At 40.8% G+C, this 15,121-nt stretch overlaps 1 long non-coding RNA gene across 1 annotated transcript; it reads left to right on the forward strand.

Annotated features, from left to right (window-relative positions):
* Positions 1-1,602: 1,602 nt before the first annotated feature.
* Positions 1,603-10,512, forward strand: LOC119877214. Its single transcript, XR_005372899.1, has 3 exons — positions 1,603-1,732; positions 8,643-8,692; positions 10,350-10,512. It is a non-coding gene; the product is annotated as an uncharacterized LOC119877214 (long non-coding RNA).
* Positions 10,513-15,121: the final 4,609 nt, after the last annotated feature.

The following is a 15,121-nucleotide window of genomic DNA, read 5'->3' on the forward strand; positions in this document are numbered from 1 at the left end:
AATCACAACTCACCAGAGCAGAAACACATAAGCAGAAACCTCTGTTGGAAAAAGTACCAGGGTAGGAAAACCTAAACTTCAGCTGGTCAATTGTTGGAGGTTCAGTGTAGAAAAAAGTCTGTGAGTTAAAACTCTAGAAGGAGGGTAGTTTTTTGAATTTTAACTCCTGGAACTCCACCAAGTTCTCATGGTGAGTATCAGAGGAAACACGCATTTTAAAACATATCAGAATGTTCTTTTCTTCGGAAAGAGGGTTGCCCTCAAAAGAATATATTTTACCAGAGCCTAAACTATTGGGGTTTATCAGAACCTAGCCAACCTGGGGAAATGTAAAAACCCAACTCCAGCTCACTTTAGCCTTCCACATGAGGAAGGGACAGAAATACTGCATATCAGCCCTCACCAGCTTCCCAAATTAGGGAGGGGGTACTTAACTTCAGCCTCTTCCAGACATCTTATCCCACCCAAGGCAGGGAAAATTGAAAGGTACTTGTGGAGTTCACAGCCCAGGGGTGGCCACACACTCATTAAAAGGCTGAGTAACTAGAGTTATTCATTTCACTAAATCATAGGACTATAAAATGCTTCCCTTTCTCTCTCACCTTATCATCACATTTCTAAAGGCTTATTCTCCTGAGTCTTTTCATATGGTACATCATGTACTGCTTTCAATAACAGCAATAACAACAGCACTACAAGTCATAGTATAAGGCAACAAACAAACAAAAACAAAAAGCAAAAAACAGTTTGAAGATATTGAAAAAGCATCAGAACCAGACTCAGGTATGGCAGGGATGTTGGAATTGTCAGACTATAAATTTAAAACAATTGTAATTAATATACTAAGATCTCTATTGAAAAAAATAGACAAAATGCAAGAATAGATGGGTAATGTAAACAGAGAGGTGAAACTTCTTAAAAAGAATAAAGAAATACTAAGAATCAAAAATGCTGTGACAGGGCAGCCCCAGTGGCTCAGCAGTTTAGTGCTGCCTTCAGTCCAGGGCATGATCCTGGAGACCCGGGTCGAATCCCAGGTCGGGCTCCCTGTATGGAGCCTGCTTCTCTTTCTGCCTGTGTCTCTGCCTCTGTGTGTGTTTGTGTCTCTCATGAATAAATAAATAAAATCTTAAAAAAAGCATCATCCTTTAAAAAAAAAATGCTGTGACAGAAATGGAGAATGCCTGTGATGGGCTTATTATTAGACTGAAAACATCTAAGGAAAGAATCTCTGAGTTTGAGGATATGTTATTGTAAACTTCCAAAATTGAAATGCAAAGGGGAAAAAGCCTGAAAAAAAATAATGAAACAGAATATCCAAGAACTATAGGACCACTACCAAGAGTGGAACATATGCATAACACAAATACTAGGAGTAGAAGACAGAAAGAAATGAAGACAATATTTGAAGCAATAGCGACCAAGAATTTACCATATTAATATCAGGCACAACTGTTATGGACCAAATTGCATCTTTCTCCAAGTTGATACATTGAAGCACTAACCTAATGTAATAGAGGCTATAATGAAGTAATAGTGGTTATGAGAGGTCATGAGGGTGGGGACATAACCTAACAGGATGGGTATCCTTGTAAGAGAGGAAGGGACACTAGAGATCCTATCTTTCTTCATGCAAGCACAGAGAAAGCATTCATCTACAGGGTGGGCATAGACGTCTCACCATAAAGCAACCCTGATGGGACCTTGACCTTGGAATTCTAGCACCAAAACTGTGAGAAAACATATCTTTGTTGTTTGAGCTGCCCAGTCTATGTATTTTGTTGCAGCAGCCTGAGCAGACAAATACAAACACCAAAACACAGATCCAAGAAACTCAGAGAATAACAGGGAGAATAAATGTCAAAAAAATCATGCCGAGGCATATCATATACAAACTGCAGAAAATCAAAGATGAAGGAAAAATCTTGAAAAAAGCCCAAGGTGGGTGGGTGGGGGCACCTTTACTTATAGAGAAGCAAAGATAAGAATTACATTCAACTTCTTTTCAGAAACCATGTAAGCAAGAAGAGGATGGAGTAAAATATTTGAAGTGTAGAGAGTAAAAGCCTACCAACCTAGAATTCTGTATTCTGAGAAAATAATCCTTCAGTGGTGAAGGAGGAAGACTTTCTCAAACAAACATTAGGAGCATTTGTTGCCAGTAGGCTTGCCTTACAATAAATGTTAAGAAAAGTTCTTTAGAAAGAAGAAAAATGGTATCATTCAGGAACTTGGATCTACATAAAGGAAGAAAGAACATTAGAAGAAGAATATATGAAGATAATTAAACATTTTTCACATTCTTATTTGATTCAACGGACAGTAGTTTGTTCAAAATAATAAGAGCAATGATGTATTTGATTATATATATTTACATATGTTTACATATAAGGGAAATGAATGACAACAATAATACAAGAAATAAGTGAAAAGAATTAGGAATATTTCATTATTATAAAGTACACAGACTACCCATGAAGTAGTATAGTGTTATTTAAAATGGACTGGATTAGTTGTAAATATATATTAGAAACTCTAGGGCAATCACTAAAAAAAGAAGTATAATTTATGTGCTAAGAAAGGAGAGAAAATAGAATCATACGAAATGCTCAATTAAAACCACAAATGGCAAAAAAGTAGTGGAAGACAAAAAATAGAAACAAAAAAGCAAGGACAATGAATAGAAACAATAACAAATATGGTAGATATTAATCCAAATATATCCTGGATCACCTTAAAAATCAATGTTTAAGTGCACAAATTAGAAGACAAAGGTTGTAAGAATGGATCAAAAAACAAAATATTTGGAGATTAAGCAATGTATTTCTGAAGAGCAAATGGCTCAAAGGCAAAATTTTAAGATAAATTTAAAATTTTTTTGATCTACATGAAAATGAAAGTATAACATGAAAATTTGTGGGATACAGTGAAAGTAGTTCTTAGAGAGAAATTTGTATCATTATATGCATACATGACAAAATAAGTCTAACAAACATTTAAGGAAGAAATGATACCAATTCTCTATAATAATTTTCAGATAATAGAAGCAGAGAAAATACTTCCTAAGTCATTCTATTAGGCCAGTATTAGTCTAATGCCAAACTAGACAAAAACATCACAAGAAAACTTTAGCCCAAAAGCTTTAATGAACATAGATGCAAAAATTCTCAACAAAATATTAGCAAATTGAATCCAACAATATAAAAAGAAATATATATCGTGACCAAGAAGGATTTATCCCAGCACGCAAGTCTAGTTCAACATTTGAAAATCACATTAATGGACTAAAAAAGAAAAATCATGCGACCATATCAATAAGATGCAAATATTTAATAAAGTCCAACACTCAGTCATGATAAAAACTCTTAGAAAACTAGGCTTAGAGGAGAATTTTATCAGCTTAGTAAAGAATATCTCCAAAAAACCTACAGGTAATATTATATCTAATGGTGAGCAACTTTAAGCTTTTTCACTAAGATCGGGTACAAGGCAATAATGTTTTTCAGCACTGTTTTCCAACATAGTACTAGAAGCTCTAGCTAGTGTGTTAAGATCAAAAAAAGGAAATAAAAGATAAACAGTTTGAGAAGAAAGATATAAAACTGTCTTTGTTCATAGATATCATGATCATATATGCATAAAATTCAAAAGAATCAAGAAAAAAATCTATCCTGGAACTAATAAGTGATTAAAGCAGGGTTGCAGGATACAAGGTTAAAACAAAATTCAATTGTTTTCTTATAAACCCATGATGAACAAGCAGTACATATTACTATATATATTAGCACCCCATGAAATTAAGTACTATGGTATAAACCTAACAAAATATGTATAAGATTTACAGAAGAAAAACCATACAACTTTGATGGTTGAAATCACAGGCAAACTAAATAGATGAAGAGATATTTCATGTTTATGGATAGGAAGACTCAATATCATAAAGATACCAGTTCCTCCAAACTTGATCTGTAGATTCAAAGCAATCCCAATCAAAATCCTAGCAAGTTATTTTGTGGACATCAACAGGCTGATTCCAAAATGTGTATGAAGAGGCAAAAGCCCAGAAGAGCCAGATGGAAGACTGACACTATCCAATGTCAAGACTCACTATGAAGTTACAGTAATCAAGGGAGTGTGGTATTGGCAAAAGATCTAACAGATCAATGGAACAGACGAGAGAGCCCAGGAATAGACCCAAATAAATACAGTCAACTAATACTGAACAAAGGAGAAAAGGCAATACCATGGAGCAAAGATAGTCTTTTGAATAAATGATGCTGGAACAACTGGAAATCTACATGCAAAAGAGTGAATCTAGACACAGACGTCACATCCTTCACAAAAATTAGCTCCAAATGGATCACATACCTAAATATAAAATCAAAACTATAAAACTTCTAGAAGATAACACTGGAGAAAACCTAGATGACCTTGAACGTGGTGATGCCATTTCAGGTACAACATAAAAGGCACAATCCACAAAAGAAATAATTGATTAACTGAACTTCATTAAAATAAAAAACCTCTTCTCTGGAAAACCCAATATCGAGAGAAAATAAGCCACAGACTGGGAGAAAATATTTAGAGAATCTTTTAAGGACTGTCATCCAAAATATACAAAGAACTCTTAAAACTCAACAATATGAAAACAAAAACCTAATTAACAAACAAGTCAAAGATCTTGACAAGCATCTCCCCAAAGAAGATATACAGATGGCAAATAAGCACAAGAAAAATTGCTCACCATTGCTAATCTTTAGGGAAATGCAAATAAAAACCATAATGAGATACTGTTACAAGCCCATTATGTTGGACTATTAGCAAAAAAGAAAACAGAAAATTACAAGTGTTGGTGAAGAGAATATCATATGATTTGGTAATTCCACTTCTTGGTATATACCTAAGAGAATTGAAAGTAGGGGTCCAAACAAATATTTGTCCACTCATGTTCATAGCAACATTATTCACAATAGCCTAAATGTGGAAGCAATTAAAGCGTCCATTGATTGGTGAATGGAAGAACAAAAAGTGATAGATAGGTGCAGTATAATATTACTTAGGCTTGAAAAAAAAAGGAAATTCCAGTATGTTGCATGGACGCGTCTTGAAGACCATGTGCTCAGAGTAATAAGCGAGTTATAAAAAGATAAATACTGTACAATTCTACTTATGTAATGTACTTAGCACAGTCATAATCATAGAAACAGAAAGTAAGATGGTGTTTTCTAGGAGTTGGGGAGAGGGAAAAATTGAGGATGAGTGTTTAATGGGCACAGAGATTCAGTTTTCAGAAGATAAAGTTCTAGAGATAAATGCTGATAGTCATGCAATAAACAGGTATCTGTTTCATGCTGCAGAATTATGCACTTAGAAAGGTGAATTCTATTATGTATATTTTACCACAATAAAGGTAAATGGGAGGCTCTTCTATCCAGAGATAAAGGAGAATCGCAAAATGGCATCCAGTCGCACACACTGGCACACACATGAAACGAAAGACTCAAAAAAAAAAAAAAAAAAAAAAGAATCCTAGCAATGTTAAGTTAAAAATCTGAAGATCTAGTCAATTAACACTATAGTGACACACCAAATAAACAGGATGAACAAGTGAAGGCATGTCCATGTTCTGAGATGGACATGGACATGAAATAAATGCTATTGTAAGTGCCAGCTGGTTCTTTTTAAATTTCTATTATTTTATTTTGTAAATTATTTTATTTTTTTGTCAGTTTTTTTTTTTTAAAAATTTGTATTAACTTTCATGTGGAATGAAATTCCATTCCAAATGCCAACAAAGTGAACCCAACATTCATCTGGAAAGAAAAAATAAATAAATAAAGGACCAGTCAAGAAAATGTTGAAAAGGAAGCAGAAATGATTGGGGATTTACTCAGCCCACCAGTGAGGATTATAATGCGCTTCGAACAAATACAATAAGGAAAATGGTGTTACTCTGATGCATAAGGTGGAAGCTGGAAGAGAAATACGGGAGATAACCCAGAAAAATGTCCTTAATACACAATTAAATCTGCTTAAAAATCTGTATATACGATGAAAGAAAACGCAAAATATTTTTTTTAAGAAAACACAAAATATTAACAGAAATTACCTATAGTTTGTGGATTGCTCATGAGTTTCACATTCATCTGCAGATTTGTATTTTGTAAGTTTTCAGCAAAGATTGGTAGGGATTTGGAACTCAAGAATGGGCATTCATTTTCAAAGAAGAACAGACAAAGAATCCCGCCAGCCCCAGAAGAGCAAGAGCCTGCTGTTTGGAAAGGCCCTGCACCCGCCTGGCCTGGCCCGGGCCGCTCCGCACCGCTCTCCTCTGCTCTTGCTGCTGCGGTCAACTCAATGTGTGGGCAGAAGCCGAACAAAATGCTGAGCTTGAGGAAACGCTGTGAGATACTATCGGGGAGAAGCTAAGAAGTAATTTTGAATGAGGACCGGAGGATTTGTCAACAAACTGGAGGGAATCCAGAGAAGAACCAAGGAATGACTGAAGACCTGGGGCTGAGGCTGGCCTTGCAACTAGAGATGAAAAGAAAGTGTGTTTAACTTGGCCAGACTCTAAGTGGAGACTTCAAATCAGCATTGGAGCCCAATCAAACCACCATTAACAACTGCCGGGCAGATCCCCGTCCTAAGCGACCCTGAAAGGTCAAGACAGCCTCTTAAAATTTCCAGCGCTTTTTAGTTCAACCTGAGGTTAGAGACCATATCTTCCACACAGTACAGATTGCTCTTGCATGTGTGCCAGGAGCTCGTCTTCGACGTGTGTGAAGGATGCAAGTACTGCGGAGAGAGAAAGCGGGTCTCCAGGGGCAGCTCTGGGGCCTGGTGATGGGAGGTGCTGACAGGGCCCCAACGGGCCAGGGGCCTGGCCCAGGCTTGCTCAGCATGATGCTCTAACACAGCGGTTGTCTCTTCCTGGGGTTCACTTTTCCAGCTTGGTTTTGTGTTGATGGGGAAACAAAGGGATGCTCGGTGTTTGATGGCCAAAGAGAAGCAGAGATACACAGAGAAAGTAAGGCCAAGAGGGTTTTGAGAGAGACCCGGGGAGGCACCCAGATGGAGGGAAGTGAGATGGGATGGAAGCGGAAGCCTCAAGAAGGTAACAGGAAGCCAGAAAGGAGGGAAGGTCAGAGAGGGCCCAGGGATCTGTCCTGGGGTGCCAGGCAGTTGGAGATTTGACTCATCAGAGCTGCTCAGAATGTTTAAAGGAGAACAGAGATCTGTGGCAACACAGCACTATTTATTTTTTATATGGAGTTGTATTTTGGTAATAGAAAGGAAAAGAAGCAAGAGGAAGTTGAGAATGGAGCTAGGGAACTCTGCATGGGCTCTGGAGAGACTCTCCAAGGAGGGCTGTGCTCAGTGGCTTGTGGCTGGCGGGGGCTGCTCTCCTTCCAGATGGGGGAATTTGTGCTCTGGTTGCTTCACTCTGAGGCCCGTAAACCCTGCCAGAGAGCGCATGATCTGGAGGCTTTGTAAATGTAGATGGAAACTCCTCAACCTTGCCTCACACTCAGAGGTGATGTAAGACCCCAAGTCTGATGGGCTGACTATCTGGACTTCTCCCACGCTGCACAAAGGCAGGGATTCACGGTTTGTCTTGCTTCATTCTTGTTTCACGTGTTTGGGAACATGTCACTAAGTTAAAAAAAAAAAAAAAAAATCAGTATTTTTATATATCATTCTGTGATTTGATTAAAAGACGCACACATAAAAAAAAATCTCAAAAAAGAAAAAAAAGAAATACAAAAGTCTCTCGAGGACAAAGTTTAAAGTTCCCCAAACTTACTTGTATTGATTTTTCATGCAAGTAGCAATATTTACATTCCGCTTGGAAATAATTCCATTTCAAAATGAAAGAGATGAGCTGTACAAGAAAACAGTGCGTCGCATCATGGGGGAGTACAGATTGCTGGTGTTGACTCTAAGCCTGATATACCTATTCCCTCGATGGAAGACGCCTGCATCTGAAGACCAGCTGAATTATTTGCTTGCTCTTGGAGGTTGGCTCTGGATTTAAGCATGAGTCCTTTGAAATGTGATGCATTTATGCGGACAATTGCAATTAAATAAATATTCCCACAGTGGGGGTGCACACTCGGTTATGGGGGAGCAATCCCCCAAACACTTGGGTACTGCTCCTGCAGACTATGGCACATGACAAGGGCTCTGTGAACCCAAAAAGTCACAGAAAAGCCAAGGTTTAGACTAAATGCAGCTGCACATCTGAATCACCTTGGGAACATGTAAGAAACATAGAGTCTGGGGATTTACCCCAGGTCCCTTAAGGAGGAACTTCATAATGAGACGTAGGAATCTGTATTTTTGAAACCTTTTTAATGTCTGGACTAGCACTGTGCACAGTGGGCTAAGCACCTTTTCCTTCCCGCCTCTGCTCACTGAGTACGTTCTTAGTATAAGAACTTCCTCAGCCAAAGCTAATCATGTCTCTCTGCGGCAAACGGAAGTGATATCTTCCATACTGAGATGATTTCTCCTGACATTTGGATCACCAGATCTATCTAATAACTCTGGAATTTACACAGTTGGCTGTACTCTAGATGCTGTTTGGAGGGTTGCTTGAACAAAGATACCACATTGATTCTATTTGTGTTTTCCACCAGGTCAGCTTCCGTACGGTGAATTCATATGCAAATACGTCCCTTTTTTTCAGGTGAGCATTATTCTAGACATTTATAAAACATGGTGCTTCAGCAAGTCCCCTGAGGCTACCAGCCGGTCAATTTTCATGGCAGTATTAGTTGCATGAAAACACATTTGCTAACTTTTCTTTAGCAAATTTATGTTAGGATGTCCTTGGCAGGACAGGAATATGGAAGAAAGGAAGAAAAGGAACAGGGTATGCAGGGGTGGGGGCGGTGGAGAGGGGTTGGGGGTGGTGGAAATTCTAAATAATGCTCCCTGTCAGTGGGCCTAACTTTGGGTTAGTGCTCAGACTGCAGGCTGGAAGCGGAGGGAAGATGGCCATTGACTCATTGTCACCAACTCTGAGTAAGACTTGTGACCTTTTGGTGTCTTAGTGAATGAACCCACATGGAAAGAAGCAGTGGGAAAAAGTAACATGATCAAGCTGGCCATGAGGTCTCCTAGGTAAATACATGATGACATTGGAATTGAGAGTGCTTGTGACCTTCTGTGGCTTCTTTAGTCTGGGGAGTTATAATTGCTGCAGCAGACAGCCCTGTCATTTTGCTTTGTGGGGAGGAGGAGAGAGCCTTTGATGTGTAACTCTGGGATCACTGTGGGAGCTAAGAAAAGAGTAGTCATCTGGCCGCCGCCCATAGCTCCAGTTCTCTCCAGAGAAAGTGGCAGAGAGGCTTCCATGAGGTCAGTTTCTTTAAAAAGTCAATTTTGTTGTACCCATTTTAAGTGCACAATTTGAAGAATTTTGACAAATGTATATACCTGCGTAACTACCACCACACTGAAGATAGAGAATCTTCTCTTCACAGCTCCCCCCCTTCCCCAAAGTCTCCTTGTGGCTTTCCCAGGAACTCCCCCCTTGTGCCAGCTTCTGGCAACCACTAATGTGCTTTTCACCACTATACGTTACATTGGTCTTTTCTCGACTTTTGTATAGACGCAACCACGTAGTATGGATCCTTTTATGCCTGACTCCTTTAACTCCGTTCAATGATTGTGAGATTCATCCAGGGGGTAGTCCATTGTAAGACGGCACCACCATGTGTTTATCCTGTCACCTGTCCATGGACACTTGAGTTATTTCTGGTTTGAGGTTGTTGCAGATGCAGCTATTCTGAATATTGGTGTGCCGGTCTTTGTGGATATAGGTTTGTGTGGATATAGGTTTCATTTCCCTTGAGTGAAGAGCTGAGGAAGGATCAGTTGGGTCGTGCAATAGGTGTTTGGTTGACTACAGAAGGGCCTGGCAATTTTTCAAAGCAGCCGCACTATTTCAGATCCCCACCAGTAGGGTACGGGCATTCCAATTTCTCCATGCGTCCCCCAGCACTCGTTGTTGTAGGTCGTTCCATGATAACCAGACAAACCAGGGTATGTGGGATCTCATCAGAATTTCGCTTTGCATTTCTCTGACAATGAAGGATGTTGAGTATCTTTTCACATGCTTATTGCTCATCGGCTTTCGAAACAGAAGCTTTTTATTAATAAGGGAGAATGGTCTACTATGTGACGTCTGTGGCCCCTTCTGTGTCAGCAGAGAAGACAAAGCTCTGCTTGCTGGTGCAAAGAGTGATCTGCTGCTCACCTAGTGGAGTTGGCTTGGAGTGCGACCACCACATTCTCCTTAAGCCCTCACGCCTGCTCATGATTTCACTCTTCCTTTTCAGATCACTTGTGGCCTTTTAGCAACCTCCTTTCTCCTCCCAGGCTTCCTCAGTGTTTGGCCTTGGATTCAACTGGCAAAAAAAAATTTCTTTTGGTAAAATGAATACACTCAAATCTACTCTGATTGGTCCATTCCCCACTGTCTCCATTTTTGAAGTGGCTCTTACCCTGATGATAATAATCACAGCCTCCTGTAGTAGCTGCTGAGAAGCACCATCCACATTCCCTCTTTTTGGGTTGAAGCCTTCATATCCCAATGGCTGGGTATGTTGCTGGCTGACACAATGAAGTCCATGACCTGGAATTGCCCTTGGCTGAAAGGATCTGCTTTATCCTTGAGGAAATATTTGAAGAGCCATGTCAACTTCAAGCTTCCTATGGGGTCAGCTGAGACTGAGGCTGAAAATCCACTGGAGTTCACCTTTTCTCTCTGCCCCATTCTGCTTCAGCCTGCATGCTGAATGTCTGTCTCAGAGTATGTTTTCCTGGGTGTATTGACTTCCTGTGGCTGTCATAGCAAGGTGCCACAAACCAGGTGTCTTAAAGCAATAGAAATTTATTCTCTCAGAGTTCAGAAGGCCAGAAGTCCAAAGTCAAGGTGTTGGCAGTGTTGATTCCTTCTGGGGGCTCTGAGGCCAACCCATTCCATGCCTCTCTTCTACCTTCTGGTGCTTACCAGCAATCCTTGGCTTGTAGACATATCACTCCAATCTCCTCCCGTTCTCACATCACTTTCACTTAGGCATGTTTTTTAAAAGGATGTTCATCATTGGATTTGAGGTAGGGTTTACCACCAAGGTAACCCATAATGATCTCATCTCAAAATCCTGAATTTAATTACATCTGCAAAGACACTTTTCCCAAATAAAGTCATATTAATAGGCTTTAAGCAGACGTACCTTTTGGTGAGGGGCCACTATTCAGCCAACGACACTGGGAAATGACCTAGAGCAGTTGCTGATAGGGAGGCTAGCAAGCATATTTTAATGTTCCCACATTTGGAAGATGAATTCACCAGGAGCTAGCTCTAGCAATGGGTAGGAGTGCAATCATGCCTGGCATGATCACTGGCTGATCAGTGCTTAAGCTTCTGCTGGTAGTGAACTGGGATGGGACGGAAATGCACTGGCAGGTGCCTCTAAACTTCAAGGAGAGTGGTAAGCATGAGGACTGGGGAACCAAATGGATATTACATTGTGACAAGGCAGCAAAAGTCTGAGAGTGATTAATCACCAAATTAAAATTAAATGTGAAAACCATAGAATCTCACTGATAGCATAAAAAGAGGGCATGTATATAGCAGGATGCTGAGGGTAATGGCCCAAAAGGGGTGCAGCATGCACTTGGATAAGATGAGACCTTCTCCGTGTGCAAGTACTCTCTTATGATGCAGGACCTTTGCCCCAGTAAGGATCCTAAGAAACAGTGTTAACTCATTGTTATGACAGCTTCTGAGGCTTGGAGAAAGCAATGGTCACATCAAGGGAAGTAGAAACCATGCTCCTTTTGTCACAAATGTGGACAAAAAGATAAAAAATTCAGAGAAATGGACATGCTGGAGTAAGGCCACAAAACTCGGTTGCCCATTCTGCTCCCCAGGACAACTGGAAGTTCATTCCCCAAAGCGATGAGGAGTGTGCTGGGGACAGCTGTACAACGTCACCAGGAAGTACAGGACTGGCCTGTTATAAAATGATGGCGGGATCTTGAAATAATAAGAGGACAGCTGCTGGGGCTCCACTGTCAGAAGCGAAGTGGGTGCTTGAGCGTACTCACAATATGGTGCTGGCTTCCCACAGACCATGAGGAAGAGAAGGGACGGTATGCCAAGAAATGGCATTAAAAGCTACCCTTTTAATGACCCGGCCTCAGTTGTCACTGCCACAACAGCCCATTTGTTGAATATGAGTCACCACGAATGGTCCACATTCAAGGGGAGGGGACAAACATCTTCTTATCATTGTAACTAAAAAATCTGTGGGTTTAGAAGTCATAGTTCCCAAAAGGGAACAGTTTCACCAGGAGGCATGAAGCTAGATAAGCTACAGCTGCTGCCTCATCTCTGTTGGCCTTGCATCAGTAGACCAGTGAGCAAGGGAAGGGGTTGGCAACCTGGCCCTGGGGACGCTAAGTCACCTAGGGTGGGAAGGTGCTAGCTGTGAGTCAGAAGAATCTAGAACAGCTATAGAGGAGGGACATGATGTGCCTCAGTGTAGGTCCCGAGACCAGATACTGAAGCAGGGTTGTTTTCCATCTCACGGACACTTGTGTATGATTCTCCCTGGAGAAGCAGCCACCTAGGATGCTGCAGGAGCTTTACACAGTTGGTGTCCACCCACCGCATGAGGAAAGTGCCCCCGGGCCACACAGTGGTGGGCCGTGGGGGATGCGGCGTGCATCCCGGACACACAGCCCCTCCTGGCCTGAGGCCTTCATTCCTCCAGCTGCTGGAGCACTGCCTGCCCTGGCCGGCAGCCAAGTCTCTCTAGGAATGGCCCTTGGCTGACAGAGCAGCCTTCCTCACAGCTAGTACCTTCCTCCCTGGGGACAGCCCACATGTAATGACTGGTCTGATGGGAAGGTGCGAAGCCCGGCCCCTTGCTTCAGTTTGGGACACCTCTGGAGGGCTCACCGCAGCTCCAGAGCTCCCTGGGGAATCCTCTGCGGCCTTGCCACTGCTCCACTGCGATTTCCCTTCTTCCTCTGACCCAGCTCCTTCCTCCCCACTCCCCTACAACTGTTGTTCTCCCCGGCATACCCCCCTTAGGTCTTGGCCCAGCTCATATTGCTCTTAGTGCCTGTTTCCCAGATAATCTCACTGATGACACCACTGTTAGCATAGTGGTTCCTGTGCTGTGCTGTCACTTTGCAGAGATCATCTCTCTAAACATACTCAATGTTTATGGCATGGCTACTAGCAGCATCCCCATCATACGGATGAGAAGTCAGAAACCCATCTGCCGGGGGGATCCTTGAGTGGCTCAGTGGTTTAGTGCCTGCCTTTGGCCCAGGGCGTGATCCTGGAGTCTTGGGATCGAGTCCCGTGTTGGGCTCCCTGCCTGGAGCCTGTGTCTCTGCCTCTCTCTCTCTCTCTGTGTCTCTCGTGAATAAATAAATAAAATCTTAAAAAAAAAAAGAAAGAAACTCATCTGCCAAAGACAGAGTAAACGGTAGTCAACTTTAAACTCCGATCTGTCTCTAGAGCCCAGGCTCTTGGAGTCTACCTTTGAGGTTCCTTGATTTCATGGACCGGAGACCATGATATTATTTAGCATAAATATTTTGTCATATTCCGGGGTGCATCCCATAAATGACATTATAGATGTTAGCTTTGCCTAAAAACTCAATGGTTATAAAAGACACACTGGTTTCTTGCTCACATTACCCGTTGGCAGCTCTGAGTGGTCTGACAGGCTTTCCTTTGTGCATCTTCTCCTTTCAGGACCAAAGCTAAAGTTCCAGTCCCTATTTGAGTATGTCCTTCCTATGGCAGAGGGAACACTGTGGCGGGAAAGGTTGTATCGGTCACATAAGCACATTGGTCTTCAAGCCCGGAGAAGGTAGCGGTGATGTGTGCTTCATTTCCTGGCAGAGGGAAGTGGATGAGCATGGACCATAATGCGATCTTTTATACCAGAAATCCATGCCAGGGCTATGGTCAATCAATAATCCATTTTCACCATTTAATCGGAATTCAGAAATCACTACCGTGATGCATTATGTAATGCATGGTAAAGGAATATTCCAGGTGTGCAGAGGAGGTTCAGTAGAACCAAGAGGCGACGCTGTGGTGGCGAGGGGACACGGTGAAGAGAAGTGTGGCAGTTTTGCCAGACCAGCCTTTGTGAATTTGCAGGATCCTCGTCCTCCAGGTTGGGGACGTCCTCCACCCAGCGAGCATGTGGAGGTGTCCGCGAAGGCAGGATTGCCATCACAGAAGAATGCAAAGCAGCATAATTGAGTTTATTTATTTATTTTTTTTTAGTTTTCCAAGAGGTTTCTGGTTTTATATTTTTGATGTGAAAATAGTGATTTGGAAATACCTTTTCCCCCCTGTGTCTTGCTTTCTGTCAAATTTGGTACCACCGAGACCCAATGAATGCTACTTGGTGAGCTGCCAAACTAAACACATCCCAGCCAAGCGCCTAATAATGGAAACAAACATGTGGTGGGAAAGCGTCTTAGGGATGTTTTGTGGAAATAAGCTCCTGATGAGCCTGCAAAAACGATTATTTCTTCTTCATTCCTTAAATCTCAATAAATTATATTAAATCTGCTAGCTTTCTTTTGTTGTAAGTAATTTTAATTCCAAATGGTTAGTTTTGACTATTCATTTCAAAGAGTTAAAAAAAAAAAAAAAGGTCTGTATCTTTCACAGGGAAGCTCATGTGTTATAAGGAAGTTCCAAAGATGGGATTTTTTTTTCAGAAATATATAAAACTAGCGTTCTATTTATTTTATTTTATTTTATTTTATTTTATTTTATTTTATTATTTTTTTAATTTTATTTATATTTTTGCTTTCTATTTATTTAACTGTATTTATATCTGTTGTACTAACATTATACAAAATTTAATTATTATTAATTTAAGTAGTACATTTAATCTACTAGTACATTTAAAAAAAATAACTGACCCACTTTACCAATAATACTTGTACTCTTTGGTTTTATTTCAGAAGTTCAGTTTTATTTTCTTTTCCCCTAATGATATAAATTGATTCATTTTTTTCAGTCCCTATTCATCATTTATTTATTCAAGAGATATTTGTTGAT

The sequence above is a fragment of the Canis lupus genome, chromosome 18 (genome assembly GCF_011100685.1).
Source record: "Canis lupus familiaris isolate Mischka breed German Shepherd chromosome 18, alternate assembly UU_Cfam_GSD_1.0, whole genome shotgun sequence".
NCBI classification, from domain to species: Eukaryota; Metazoa; Chordata; class Mammalia; order Carnivora; family Canidae; genus Canis; species Canis lupus.